Source organism: Neocloeon triangulifer, unplaced genomic scaffold (assembly GCF_031216515.1).
Source record: "Neocloeon triangulifer isolate White Clay Creek 2 clone unplaced genomic scaffold, ASM3121651v1 ptg000006l, whole genome shotgun sequence".
In the NCBI taxonomy this organism is placed as follows: Eukaryota; Metazoa; Arthropoda; class Insecta; order Ephemeroptera; family Baetidae; genus Neocloeon; species Neocloeon triangulifer.
The window spans coordinates 4,736,022-4,751,361 of record NW_026775549.1 but is presented as its reverse complement, the minus strand read 5'-3'; the positions used below and the strand labels follow the sequence as shown (position 1 = coordinate 4,751,361).

The following is a 15,340-nucleotide window of genomic DNA, read 5'->3' as shown; positions in this document are numbered from 1 at the left end:
TCTTTATAAATAAGTGTTTTTATAAACAAATTATACTTTTGTATGTTGGGACATAATGCTTATAAAAATTTAGTATTATTAAAACGTCAGAGAGAAGACAATTTGTTCAGATTTCCATTTATTTCCCATTCTTTAATGATGTCTCAAGTTCGCTTTTATTTCTGGAACATAAAATAAATAAAGACTTTCAATTGAGTAACTTCTTCGTGGCAACACAGAGATAAAAAATACTTTGTCCGTGCTTGCCATGGAATACAAAATTCTTCTGAAATAGATGAAAAGTTGTCTACGACTCGCTATAAAAATGAGCAAGAAGCGTGATTGTATTTTATGGAGCAAGCTCGCTTTTTTGCTGTGCGCCTCTGATATTTCGTTTTTAAGGTCTCTCTTCTCTATGGCTGCGATAAAGTGGCTGAAAGAAGAAACCCCGGTCCTATGGGTACATATCCACTTCAGACGGGGGCATGTGTCGTTCGTTCATGTGTGTGTGTAAAGTATGATACAGGGTGTTTAGCAAAGGAGCAAGAGTTTGTTGTCTTAGGCATTAATGTCACTCGCAGAACTGTGCATACACTCGCTGCGAAAGAATTTTGTGGGGCAATAACTCTTTCATGCATGGTTCGAATGTAAAGAGCAATCTAAAATCCGAGCATATACACACTCGAGACGACTTTTCCATTCGCAGCTGCATAAAACAACACACAGCAGCAGCCATTCTGATGGATTTTCTGATAGTTTGTTGTACTGCTTTTGCCACATATACGTATACAGCGAAAATCCATTTCCTTGCAAATCGAGCTCAAATTTTGTAACACGTTATTGGACGCGGCGAGCGCCTTCGGTCTGAAAAATTCTTTTGCGATATCGCATTGGCGAATCCGTATCTGGGAAATTGGCTGGTGCGGCGCCGCCCCGGAGAGTTGCCGCAGGAGTATAGAATGAGCATACAGATGGTTGGTTTCACCGCTGACAGGGAAATTGAGAATGCGGTCACCGACGATAATTGGCCGGCGTCCGAGAGAATCAGCGAGTCGAAAGCACCTTCGGCAGCAAAGCGCAACTTTTACGGGTCACTAAGGAAGCGTGGCACGGATTTGCATTTTTGTTTTCCGAGAGTACGAAGAGCCGAGGAGGCAATTGGGATGCAGCAGCTGCAGCCATCGCCGGCTGCGCCACTTTTTGTAATAAATTTATGAGCGCAGAATAATAAGCGAGAGCAAATAGTCGCTGCCATGACTGTACCTCTACGATGGTGCAGTGCTTTGTCGAAAACATCATAAATTTCAATATCGTCGCGCGCGCGGCACCCAGCAAATAAAAACGCCATTTCTCAAGTTAGGCAAAAATGGCTGGCAGCGAGTCAAGAAAGGCAAGAAAAGTGAGTCCTCGTTCGTTTTTTGTGTAACAAATCGCCCGCGGCCAAATTGCTCATTGCCGGCGGCAGCGGGCAAGCGCGAGCCGGCAAATGGCTGCGCCACCAGGCTTGACGCGAAATTAAATTTTAATGGCATCATCTGGTGCAGACTTTGGTGCATTATGGATTATGGAAAGCCGCTTTTTGCCTCGCTGTATCGCTTTTGGCTTTACCTACAGCACTCGGCCAAATCCGCTGCTTCGTCTGATAAAGCTGAAAGGCGCTCTCGTCATTTGCATGTGAGAGTGTCGAGCTGTGCAAAAACTGAGAGTATGCCTAAATTTTTTTAACGCTTGAGCTTAAAATATCATTTTTCAATCAAAATAAATTGCAATCGCTTCAACAGGCACCACGAGTGACGCTATAAAAAGGCAAATAAATAACTAGATTTGACGACTATCCTTTAACGACCGGAATGAAAACGCTTGGACGAACATCAACTTTTATCATTCCAGAAGAAAAAAAATGAGTTATCCTCAATGCAGAATTATTTATTATAAAAAAGCACCAGCATTTTTGGCAACTTTGTGAGAATTCATGAAAAAAAATGAAGAACAAATTCTCAGAAAAAAAATATGAAAATGTTATTTCATACATAGACGTTATAAGTTTGTTAAATAATTTTGTGCGTAGCGATTAATTTCTTGACATTTTACAGAATAGAAGCCGTAACTAATAGTGAATATTTTAATGACAAAAAAAAATTGCATAACAATCCTCGTCTTTTATCTTCTTTCAAATGTTTAGTATGAAAATTTTGAATTATATTTAATGATTTTCAGTTTTAAAATATGCAAATATTTTCATTTTGGTGGATAATTATTTCATGCAAACAGGTATACTAGTATTTAATTTACATTATTATTCTGCCAAAACTTTTCTCCTCTTCTAGAAAATTCATAACAAAATTTTCCCGAGTTGGGCTGCCCCAGCTTTCCCATTGTTCGCATGAGGAGTTTGTCTTCGGAGAAAATCTGTGTGCGAGCAACTTATAGATGAGTTTCAGTCGGGAAAGTTTTTTAGATTAGCCGCGCAATTTTCCGAGAGGCAAAATTAATGAGTCTTCCAAATCTGCACCCCGAGAGGATAAACGCACAAAAAATCGGTGTTTATTGTTCCGCAGCTGTGGAGAGAGGGAGCTCGAGTGCGCCAACTAATGGCATGCAAATTTTGCAGATTTCTCCAAGTTCCCGGGAATAATTGATGACTCGCTGAATAAACAAGAGGAGAAAGATGGCACTGAAATGAAAAATCGTGCGCATTTGCATTAAGGAAGGGGCTAAAAGAAACGCAGCACCTATAGATCACTGTCTATCAGCTACACGGGAGCTTGAAAAAGACTTGGGGCTAAAAACGCCAACTTTTTACTTGTAAAAATGTACACAGGAAAAACTTCGGCACAACCTGGCTCAAAAAAGTTTAGCAATTTATAATCAAAGATCCGGCGGCGGGCGGGCGCACGGAAATTCTGCCAGCAATTTATGGAGGCTATTAAGCCTTGGCCGAGCTTCCTCGGCTCAGCTTCAGGCGAGCTTATTTTTCTCTAAATAAAGATCGCACCAACTTCGACAAATATTGTTTGGAAGGTGAAGTGGAGCAGAAGAGGCGCATTTAATTAAGAAATTTCAAGAGAGTTTACTCCCTTGGCTCACTCTGCATGCAGAGAAGGCGTTTCAATTCAGAACTTTGTTTAGAATAAAAATAATAAGACACTGGAGATCTGATTTAGTCTTAGAAAAGAGTGGAATGAAGACTAAAGTTTTAATGGAATTTTAAGAGTGAATTTCATTCAAGATTGAAAAAATTCCATCAAATTTTTATTATTTATAAATATTGCATTTTGTTGTTAATTTTCACATTTTTATCTTTCTCTTGTATTATCATTAAAAAAAATTGAAAATTTTAGCGAGAGAACGAGACAAAAAATAAAAAAATTGGAGCAATTTTGATTAAATTCTACTCACAAATTTAGAAAATTTCACATGTAAAATCTTAATTTTTATTATATTTAATAAGTAAATTTGTTGGATTACAGAAAAATATTTTTTGTTAAGTGCCCTCATAATTACTATGTTGTCCACCACTCTGTGATGGTAGTTGTGGACAGGCACATTGCCGCTTGCGTGGGCATTTTTCAGCAATTGGTTATTGTTGGCCCGCGGCGCGAGGCCGGAACTTTGACAGGCAGCAGCTTCATTGCGAGCCGGCAAATCGCTTAATTACGGACGCACGCATGCAATCAAACGCGTCCTGTATGCAAATGAGGCAAACGCCGCGGGTCCCCTGTGATCTTCAGCGCGGAAAATTCAAAATTGATAGTCCCTCTCTCGCAGCATGCAAATGCAATTTATGCGGCAACCGGGTTAATCACTAATGAGCTTTTAACAAACCGTGCGCCTGCTGTCTGGTTATCGCCACATCTCTTGCATCAGCGAGCAACTTTATAACATAATTAAGCAACCGCTAATGAAGCACTCGCGTATCACTTGACCGCCTGGAGCTTGTTTCATTATCAATCGCATTGGAAAATGAACATCAAAGTTACTTGAACTTTTGCCAAATTAACTCATTATAATTTGATAATTTTTACTAATTAAAGAGCGGAAATAAATTTTCATAAAATATTCAGCGGAGTTTAAAATTCAATCACAGCCAAGTTTTGAACAAAAAGAGAAAAAAAAACGTCTTTATTTTTTTTTCAATATGAATAAAATTCTTTCATTAATTAAATTTTTCCCGTAAAAGGGTCACAAAATTTCAATTTCTCAAACCTCTCGTGAGTCTTTTTCATCCTTCATTAATTTGAATTTTACAAATGAATTTAAATGAAAGCAAAAAAATTGCAGAAGACTGATTTAAATTTATTGAATATGAATTAAATTTCATTCAATTTCGTGGAAAATTAAAAAAAAAACCTTTCTAAATAGCAAGTACTGATATATCAGTTGTTTTAATTATTATTATTTTTACTTTTCTTATATCGGTCAGTCCAAATTTCGTTTTGTAAGTCTCTCATGCATTTCGGATATTAAATCAAGAGAAGCAAATATAGTTTTAAATTTTAAATATATTAATCCACATTATTAAAAATTCCGGCAACGAAATAAAATTCAATTTACATCAATTTGAAAGTTAAATTGAGCTTAAAATTAGTAAATCTTATTATGAATCGATTGAATTTTTATTGCTTATTTATTATTTAATTAGCTAATTTGGCAGAAATAAATTCACATTGTGCATGTCAAAACTATATGGATCACTATGAAAATAAGCGTGGGTTGGATGTCCACACAGAGGTTACTTGTTCCCAGGTCTAAATTGGCCTGGTGATTATCAAACGGAACAAAGCGAGACGTACCTTGCAGCCAAATTTCTCTAGCCTGCTGTGGTGTCCACTCTCGCAATTTCCAAATAGTAACACACAGCCCATGCAAACAACTCGTAACGTGAGTATTGATTGCGGAGAGTTGGAGAGACAGAGAGACAGAGAGAGAGAGGGACTGAAATTGCGGCCGTCGTCGTCGGTTGTGTGAATTGTGCCGCCCGAAATGCAGAGACGAGCAAAAAGGGTCCCGCAAAGAATTTAATTATTCTCGATTGAGCAGCGCCGCCCTAGACAAATTGGATTGCAGTTGGTCCCGGCTGTGTTTCGGGCAGGCTTGTTTGCGAGGACGGCGAGAAGGCACACAGACCATCTGTTTTTCAGGCCCAAGAGCCAACCAAGTACGTACCTGGCCGGCCAAGTAAGGCAAACGCGGGGAATATTGCGTGTCCTTGCAGCGCCAACGGCAGGTTTAATGTGATTTCGACACAACAAGAGCAGGCAACATTGCCGGAAAATGTATTGTTTCTCTTCTCACCAACGAGGCTAATGAAACAAGCACACTCCAACCTGCTGAACTTGAAATATTTTTTTGCTCTTTTCCACTTGTCGGCATCTGTTCAACTTATTTGCAGGTCTGCAGAATATTATCCTTATTGTCAGTTAATGAGAAGAGGATAAATTTTTTCAATCGGCCCTTTATTTTATTGACATTTTAACTTTCTTATATAATGATAAAGGGTAAAAAAGTAAGATCAATATTCGAATGATTCTGATTTTACAAAATAATTTCCAATATTGAAATATTGGAAATGAAGTAGTCGGGCTTTTCCTCGTTGCAAAAAATTGCTTTTATTCATTGACGAGGAAAAGCCCGACTACTTCATTTCCATGATCATCTCCTCGAGTGTCAACTTCTTCAAACAAATTTAAATATTGGTATGAACAGCAGATTTAAAATTCATTACATTGCCACTTGATTTTTTTTTTAATACGCTTATAATTTAATTTTAATCATAATTTAATCACATTTAATATGCTAGAAAATTTATATATTTTCTATATTATTTTCCTCAAATATAGTCTTCAAACAACAATTCGAGAAATACTAGTCACACGATAAAAGGTGATTTTGGATGCGCAAAAAATTTGTAAATTGCAATATTGTAAATAGTTAAAAGCAATTTTTTTTTTTAATTTTAGCTCACATAATAGTTGTTATCCAGCTTGAAATTTGCATTGTAAATTTTATGAGGCTGCCCAAATTTGATATTCTTGCAATCAAATTCCCGGATTATAAAGGATCCATTAACGGTACTTTCAACCCTGGTAACCACTACACAGCTCACTTGGCCCTTACAATTTTAATGAGAACCCCAGCTATGTTAATTTTGAATTTCTGACCGGACCAGAAAATTAAAGTTTGCGAAACGGAATTGGCTAATTAAGAAAACGCTATGAAATTTTAAAAATAATATTTTTCTTTTCCTCTTTTTCCCTTTTTTGAAACTCAGCAAACAACTTTGAATTTCCCAAAAAGCAACGTTGGAATAAAATTTTGTATAATTGCTGTATAAATAGCTAAAAGTGAAAAGAAAAAGCAAACAATTTTTTGTTAAAAGATGTTTTCCAGAGAAAAAATTGTTGATTCAATAAAATTAGCATTCATCATATTTTCCCTCTGCAAACTTCTTCTTTTTATTAACGGGCGACTGTTTACTTTTTAAAGCACCACAGAATTTTGTTTGTCGCCTCCGCTACTCAATTGATTCCCTCGGAGAGAGACGCTCTCTCTTCTTCGGGCGAATTCCTAACGGAGAAGGGCGCGCAAAGTGCAAATTAAGTTATGCAAAATTTTCGTCGACTCGTCCCTCAGAGGCAAACATCAACGAGCACGCGCCAGGGAAAACAAAAATTAGCATCCCCACGAGTTTATCGCAACCCCCTCCAGCAAGTTGAATTTTCCAGCGCCCACCAAATTGGCCGACGGAATTTACAAGCAACGGCCAATATGAAGTGCCGGGATTGAATAAATTTTCTCGGTGCACTCGTGACGGACCGGTTGCATATATATTCCCTGCACGATAAAGGCAAAGTAATTTATGAAGTATGAATTCCTGGGGGCTGCGTCGTAAAATTTTACGGCCAGGCTTTTACGGCGCCAAGGTGAAATATTATCAGGTTGTGTGAAACGTCGCTTTTTATATGTTGCAGGATTGCCCACGGAATACGCCGTCGGCGTGATGGAATGCATCATCATAGCCTAATGTGAGTACAAAATTTCGTACAGCAATTACGAGAAAAATGACTTTACCTTTTATTTGCCATGTTAATGTTTGCCTTGATTTTGTTTGTCGCGTGCAAATTTGACCCAGCGATTGATCAATCGATGCTAACAAAAGATATTATTTACGCAAGCATTGCGCAAAACTACAAAGCACTTCACTGACTGTTTGTATGCGTTCGATCGAGTTATCGCAGCCATGATTGTTTGCCATTTAACGGAAGAATTGCATCACGGCTGTATTGAAAAGCCAAGGTAGAGAACTGATGAATGCCCTTATTACATAAATGTATAGGTAAACTCCTAGAGCGGATTACGGAGGTGCAATAAACCGGAAGGCCATTGTCTGCAGTCGAAATTAGGACAAAGAGAATGCCTTGGGAGCAGCCCTATTGTTTGCATGCGGAACCGCCACAAACAATCAACTTCCGACCTCAACTCCGGGCCTCTTATTTTAACCATCATAAATTTTATATCATTATCAAAGTATCTTCATTAGAGAGGCACCGATAGGGAAAATTGATTGATTTTTCCCAAGCTTTGTTTGAAATTGGGTCAGATATAAAGAAGATTTATTTCTAGTTGACCTAATTTTTACGCTAAATGCATTGAAATGAATAAAGCTAGGAAAACGAGATAATTAAAATGTGCTTAAGAATCGAAAAAAAGACAAAATCAAGATAAGAGTTTCGACAATGAATGAAATTTATGTGCGATTTTTTTAACAAAATTCTATTAAATTTTTTTGTACAGTTCAAATATTTTGTTTTCAAATTTTGTGAAACCCTAAAACTATATAATATATATATTCCATAATATTATGGAATAAATAAAAATATTAAATAGCAAATTTCAATTAGTTGAAACTGGTTGAAACTAAAAACCATTCTAGAGTTGTTTTAAATTGCAAAATTCCTTACCAGCGGCTCATAATCACAATTCCAAAAGTTTTGCTTTTTACTCATTTACAAATAAACTAAATTTTATATATATTAATTAATTCAGCTTACAGTTGTTTTTATAAATATTCTAACTAATTAAAAAAACTATAATCTTCCAGTCAAACTTTAAATGAGGATTTGACGTACTAATCAATCTTTATTTTACGTTTCATTGTTTCAATACGCAACAATGACAGTTTGAGGCAAGTTTGGTGTGAGTATACACGGAAAATGTTAACTTGAGGCACTCTTGAATTATTCAAGCAAACAGATTTCAAGCAGAATGCGAAGCACCACCCTAATTTGCCGACGGTCGCCGAGAGTATGCATAGGTATGAAAGGAAGGAGCCGAGCTGCTGCGTATTCACTCAAACTTTGAGGAGGCAAACATTTATAAATATTAATCCACGGCCGGTTTGCCGACACAAAAGCTAACGAGAGAATTTCGTCAGTTGGCCGGCTGGCATCAAGATTGTTTGGCTTGGAGTGTCCGGCAGAGAGTTGCGTAGCCCTTTTAGCGCGAGCGGCCAGCGCACCCTCTCCTATCATCTCTGTGCATGTAAAAGCGGCGGCGGAGAGATTCTTGCGGTGCGTCGGGTCGCGCAGCGGGCCGAGGGCCACATCAAAAAGCGGCCGATGATCTTCACAAGCGAGTCAGTTATCCTTTTCGGCCCAAGCGAGGGAGAAAAAAGGCGAGATTTCGCCGTTAGATCTTGCTTGCTTGGGCAAGGCGGGGTGGGGCGCGCCACAGCGACCGGAGTATTCTCTGGTGTTGGCCTCGATCGATCCGCGGCGCACTCCACCAGTGAGCCAAAAACTCACTCGAGCAGCATCTACATGCTCCGCGTTCGATGCACGCCGCCGCCGCCGCCACTTCTAATCACACACGCGTGCACACTTTGGTCCGAGGAGCGCACAGATAAGCCTCTCGCCGGACAAAAATGTAATACAATAATCCTGGATAGAGGAGAATATGTGTGCCATTCGCTGTGCTCTCCGTAAAGCGCCGGCTGATCTGGGATATGAGGATGATATTACCTCTCTTTGACGTTATTTGCGCGCTCGCTCGTGTATGCGAAGAAGAAAGAAAGGCCCAGATTTGATCTTGCTGCCCTTTAGCCGGCGACCATTTTGCTGCCCTGTGCCCAAAAAAAGTAGCATCAAATATATTAAAACTTACCTAGATACGTTTTTGTATAATTATATAATAAAAAATAAAAATGATAATTTTTTTTCATTGTGTGCATTAGAGCAAGCAATTGTTAATATTTAATTTCAAGTTAAAAAGCTTAATTTATTGTTATGTTACTTTTTTACTTTAATTGTCACAAATTTTAAACAAAATAAAAACGTTTATAATTATTTAATGTTCAATAAAATTTGATTTTGTGTTTAAATTTTGATAGAATTTTACATCTTTTATTTAGATAATTTTGCTGTTTATTTTATATTTATTTTTATAATTTAAATTCTATATTGACGCTTTTGCAAATATATTGACTGATATTGACATATCTTCACACAAATTTAAAGTACATCTTACCTGCCAGAAAAACCTTGACTAACGTTATTTTGAATAGCAAAGACACCAATGTGAATAATTCTCAAAATATTAACTCATTTACAATTGAAAATCTTATAATTAAAATATATAACTGTATAATTTCGCCTGTGATTGACAAGTTTTAATTACAATAATTATCTTAAGCAAGGTATTTTATTCTATAAAGTTGAAAGTTATTATTATTCTCTAATCTCTACAAAAGCATAAAAAAGTATCAATTATTACATATAGAATTTTGCTTTTCCTCAATTTGCTTCCAATTTATTTTCATCATACTCCATTCCGTTGCTATCAACAGATAACATGAAATTTTCTCCTTCAGCAAATCTTTATTTCTTTTTTTCTTTTTAGGGGCAATCATTTCATATCCACCGCACCCCTTTCTGCGAGTTGACAAATGAGTGGAAGTCAGAGCGTCAAATTTATCACCCGTGATGGTGTTATGGAGCTCACACGAACATACACCCATAGCTCACGCACACATACGTGCGTGGTACACATGCGTAGCACCGCAATAGGCGAGCCTATTGTGCAAATATCCCCGGCCATACTTTTTCCTACCGAGCAGCCATTGCAATGATTCACTAACGAGCTAATTAAAAACGAGGGTACTTAAAACTTGCTGTTCACTGCAAAATACATTTTTTGCAATTAGAGCGGAGAATTCAGTTGTGTGCAAGCAATAAAAGTGCTACTCCATATTTTAAATCCATTCATTTTAGGAGCGCGCGCACTACTATACACTATAAAGGTGTTCGTGTCGTTTTTATAAATGAGCAGCATTACTCGTAATAACAATAAATGCGGCTGCAGCTGCGTCATATCTGGCGGACAAAGCAACAATAACACGGGCGCTCACACAATGAAACGTGACACAAATTTAAAACACACACACTCGTCGCGTGAAAATCATTTTTAATCTGTGCAAACGCAAATGCGCGTCTCGTAGATTATGCAAAACATCAAAAAGCGACATCCACTCGCTCTGGCTTGTTCGGCGGCGCCAGCGAGCAGCGCCGAAGCGCGCTTTTGTATACCCTTGTCTCTCTCGCTCTCCGCCGGGGTTTATCTGCTAAATAACAAGCGCGCACTGAGAGAGAGCAACCAGCAGGGGACGCTCTCCAGCCCCCTTTTTATTGCCGCTTGCGCCTAAAAACTGTCTGTACACACAAAACCCGTAGCTGAAAAGCACGGCCGCCGAGCGTAAAGCAAAATTGAATTATTCTCTACCTCGGCTTATTTTACCACGTTTCTACATTAATACAGCTATTGCCCAAAACGTTTTGTTGTTTAACAAAACAGGCAACGCACAAAAAATCCTTTCACGTCGCATTCACTGACGTGGGGTTTGTATTTTAGAATTCTTTCAAAGCATAAATCCTTTCATTAATCAGAATAATTGATAGGTCAATAAGAGCTGCTGAACTGTTTAATTAGTTTGGTTTTCTGTGTATTCAAATACTTTAGAAAAGTTTTAACTAATAGATTTTGATTAGTAATCATTGATGCATTTCAAATTTATTTACAGTAAGTCATAATACTTCAACTTTAAGAACAGATATAACTTAAATAAATTTTTTATTTAATCACAACTTAAGCGTAGAAACATTTCGTAGAAAAATATTTTTATTATTGTTGTCTCATGTTATATTATCATTGTTTGTTTGCTGAATTGATGCGTCATTTGTATGTCGAACGGGCCAAGTAAACATTGACGCAGGGTTTGTTTTGCTAACAGGCCTTTGGTATCAGAAGAACTTGTCTCTAATTCCTGAGAATTGTCAGAATGCATTCAAACAATAATAATTCCGACTCATGCATATTGTGAAGCGAATCTGTGCGCCGCGCGCCTTCGCCAAACCTAATTTAAGCCGTGTCAACTTGTAATCCGATTAAGGATTTCGAGGCAAGTTTTATTTCTTGGTGGCGAAAACACTTGATTTGCATACGACGCCACCGAGCAGAGGGAATTTTTGCAAATTCACGTCCGTGGGTCATAGACAAACGCTGCGAACTTTTTCAGGGGGAAAATCTCCCTCTGGCAGAACCAACTTGAGCCCACACGCACCCTTTTTCCGCTTCATGTATTCCCACCTTTGGTCCGGGCTTGGCACACTCCCACACTTATTTCGCTTGGAGATTTTCCAATAGAAAGAACCACTCAAATGAGTCATGTTTCAATTTCAAAAAATTTATAGAAGTATATAAGTTCAATTCAATTCAATTCAATTTATTTTTCTCCAAACAAGTCAATACAATCAATTGTGAAAAAATTGGTTGGGTTAAGTTTTAATAGGAAATCGGCTTTTCCTTTTTTCTTTTTATTTTTATTTTTTCTTTATGTTTTGTTCAAAACAATAAACGATTTATTTAACCCACGAGAGAAAAGCTAATTCTAAACTCAAAAAAAATGAATCAACCTTCAACCGTGAAATTCTTTTAACAAAACAAAAATTACACCCTTCGCTAAACCGATCAGTTAACTTTGAAAGCGGAGATTTAAAATAATAACGATGCAATCAATGTTTACTTTGATCAAACCGATATCGAAAGGGAAAAGCCTGATAATTGGTTTAGTGATCCTTTTTATTTTTTATTTTTCCACCAGGCGTTCAGCTTACGGAAACCCCGCAGCATAACAGGCAATCAAGCAAATCACAAAAGCGGACACCTGGCACGTCAAGCAATCAATGTTTCACTGGGGTGTATTTGTCAATCGTACCAAACACACTTCATAACACAAATATAAATATTTAACAACGAGTCAATGTTTTGTATGATTTTAGAATTTGAAGCCTGTAATAAATTTAAATTATCAATTAAATAGTAAAAAAGTTTATTTGTATTTTGATACAGCAAAAAATAATAATAATTTCTTATTCGCATTTGAATTTTTTGCCTTCTCATTTTCCCATCTGGTAACTTTTGCAACCTGCATGGAAGTGGACGATCATCTTCAGCAAGGAATTTATTCTCCTTTTTTCCTCCTACGCCTAGCAAAGTTTCTGCCGAGACACTTTCCCACATGGCACAGCACATATAGGCTGGCACGAAACTTCCACTGCTCTCTGACATGTGTAAACACACACAAAAAGTTTACTCGCTATAAAAAATTTATAAATAATTCACCAGCCGTTCATAATCTGCCCAAGAAAGTAACTCTGCCGGGAGTCTTTAAATAAACATTTTTGAACCAAAGACGACGGGAGAAATAATATACGAACGAAGCAAATCCCTCGACGCACTTGCCATGAACAAACTAACATCTCGATGACGCAGGTTGAGCGCCTGTTTGTTATTAAAATAGGCAATCCGCCGCACCTCACCGTTAAGCGGGATACATAAACTGAAAATAAACAAAAAGTGAGAATGGCTTCTTTACAGCCGCAAAATATTATGGTGTATTTCACAGTACTGATAAGTCTTGGATTTTACATAATTTTACTGGTAGATTTTTCACAACAGGTAATATTTCTGTAGATTAAATTTAAATGGTTGAGGAAAAAATGAAAGGATTAAAAATTTGAAAATAAAAAAATTAATGAGAAAAAGTTTCGTATGATTTATCCACACAATTTGATATAAAAAAATTATATAATTTCACTTCTATTTAAAATTAGATTATGAGTTTCCCAAATATTTTATCATAATTATATTCTTTCTTAAATAACAGTAGTAAAAAATAATATTAATTATGATTTTTTGAGTAAAATATAAAATTTTAATTTCAATCATTAATTTTAACTAGTAGAGTTTTTAGCATTAATAATTGTGTATATAAACTGTAAGGTTTCCCTTTGAAGAAAGTTTGACGTGTGCTTTCAAAACAGTTTCGCACGTGCGGAAAGTCGTTCAGGAAGTGAGGGCACACAGGCCTCGAATGAGTAACAAGCAAAATCGCCTCCAATATCCTGTCCCGTGTAATGCTTCCTCGCATGTCACTCGCACCGCACCTCGCCAAGGAAAATAATATTCGAGAGGAGGAGACTCCGCGCTGCAGCTGAGGGAAATAGGAATTTCAAGTTTGGCAAACACGGGCACGGTAGAGAGAGAAAAAGGGTTTCACGCAGTTTGAAATTTCCGCCGCACTCAATTTGAGCCCAGGAAGTCACATCAAAAGTTTTTCGAGCAAAAAGTGCGTGCGCGTCGGGTGCTGTCAAAGGTTTCAAAGTTTCCCATTTTCAAGGCGTGAATGTCGTTAGCGAGGCCATTGTGCGGGTCGCAGCCATTTTTCGTTTATTTCGCATCAACCGCAGCGCGTCGGCTTTTTGTTCCCTTGTTTGTTTGCGAACGAACGACCAAACGAGAGTAAATCAAAATAAGTTGCGTTCAAAATAAAGCTATTTGCGAGCGCCGTTCTTTTTTATTTGGCGCGTGGACTGCCAATAAATGCGAAACCACCCACAGTGCCTATTCCGAAATAAAATGTGAGAGCCAGAGACGATTAATCGACTGCTTCTATCAACTAATGGTTAATGGCGCTATTGTTTTCCTCTGTTATGGTCGAGTGTTTGGCTGATTAAATTATTGTCCCTCTCTCTCGATTATTGTTTGGCAGCGGCGAATCTGAATGGAAGCCATTAAGGTCTTTAAAAACGTTGATTTGGGAATTAAAAGGCGGTTGAAAAAAAACTTGTTATTTTCTTTATGAAAAACAAGAGGCAGACAAATTTAAAAAAGCAAAAAAATAATCACATTTGAAAAATCATGACAAATATTTTAAAGATATCAACAGTTTTTGTGTTTGTGAAATATCTTTGAAGCCAAAATTAAAATAGTTATGATTTTACACAATTTGAATCTAAATATCTGTTTAAAAAAAAAAAAATCTAAATACACTTTGGAAACTTCATGTAAAGACCTATCAGGATTGGGAATATTTAATACATCGAAAGTTAATATTGAGAGAGGAAGTTTTCAGACTCATTAATGTATAGAATTTCATTTTGAATATTTCATTAAACTTGAGGCAAATGAGATATGCTACGTGAGAAGCTCAACCAATGAATTCGACGCAGGTAGTGCATGTGACGGCAGAAGTGAAAGCGAACACCCACGCGAGGGATCATCCCTCTCTCTCGCATGTGCGTAATTCAATACTTAATTTCGCGACTGGCGCGGGCCGTCAGTTTATTACTCGACTCGAGCGGCGCAGCGTAGGATAACCTTGGCAGAAATTTAATAACATTTTCCCGTCTCACCGCATAATATGTAAACTCTCGAGCGCTCATCATGAATTTGTTATTTCAGTCTTCGCTGGTATCGAGGGCAAAAAGAGAACCGAACCGCAACACTCGAATTTGTTCAGCACAAAACAAAAGCAATATAATTGGGTTATGTAGTCAAACTTACCAGACACAACAAAGTGTTTTAAATACTACAGGTCACTTATTTTTCAGGGGAAATATTTCATCCACCTCAAATATAAGTTGGCTACAGAGGAACTACTTTGAGTATTTTGTATACTAAGAGCAAAAAAATAAAATACAATTTTGCTGTTGATTGTTCAAATTCAATTGTTGAAAACAATTTAATTAAAAAAAAAAGAATTTTTGGGAAAAAAACGGCACCACATTCGAGATAAAAAGACCCCCATCCGCCGCAGTGAGCCTCTCTAAAAAAAAGTTTATGGATTTTTTGTATTTGTTTGCAAGTAAGGGCATTATAATGACAAAAATAAACAATTAATTATTCACCCGGTTTTTTTACGGAACTTTTGCTCTCTAATGGTGAAAAATGTCAAGTCGTAGTAAGAGGCTGATGCATTAGAGTTTTGTTGTTGTAAAGTTGCGGCTGCGGGTCCGGACGCTAATTT

The 15,340-nt window shown here is 37.3% G+C and overlaps 1 protein-coding gene across 1 annotated transcript in view; it reads left to right on the top strand.

The window, feature by feature from the left end:
- The window catches only part of LOC132194134 (leucine-rich repeat transmembrane neuronal protein 1-like), a 97,015-nt gene that overhangs the window by 35,447 nt on the left and 46,228 nt on the right, over positions 1 to 15,340 (top strand). Inside the window, exon 3 of the mRNA XM_059615234.1 lies at positions 6,951 to 7,004. The gene's annotated coding sequence lies outside the window, so the exon portion shown is untranslated. The remainder of the gene's footprint in view (positions 1 to 6,950; positions 7,005 to 15,340) is intronic.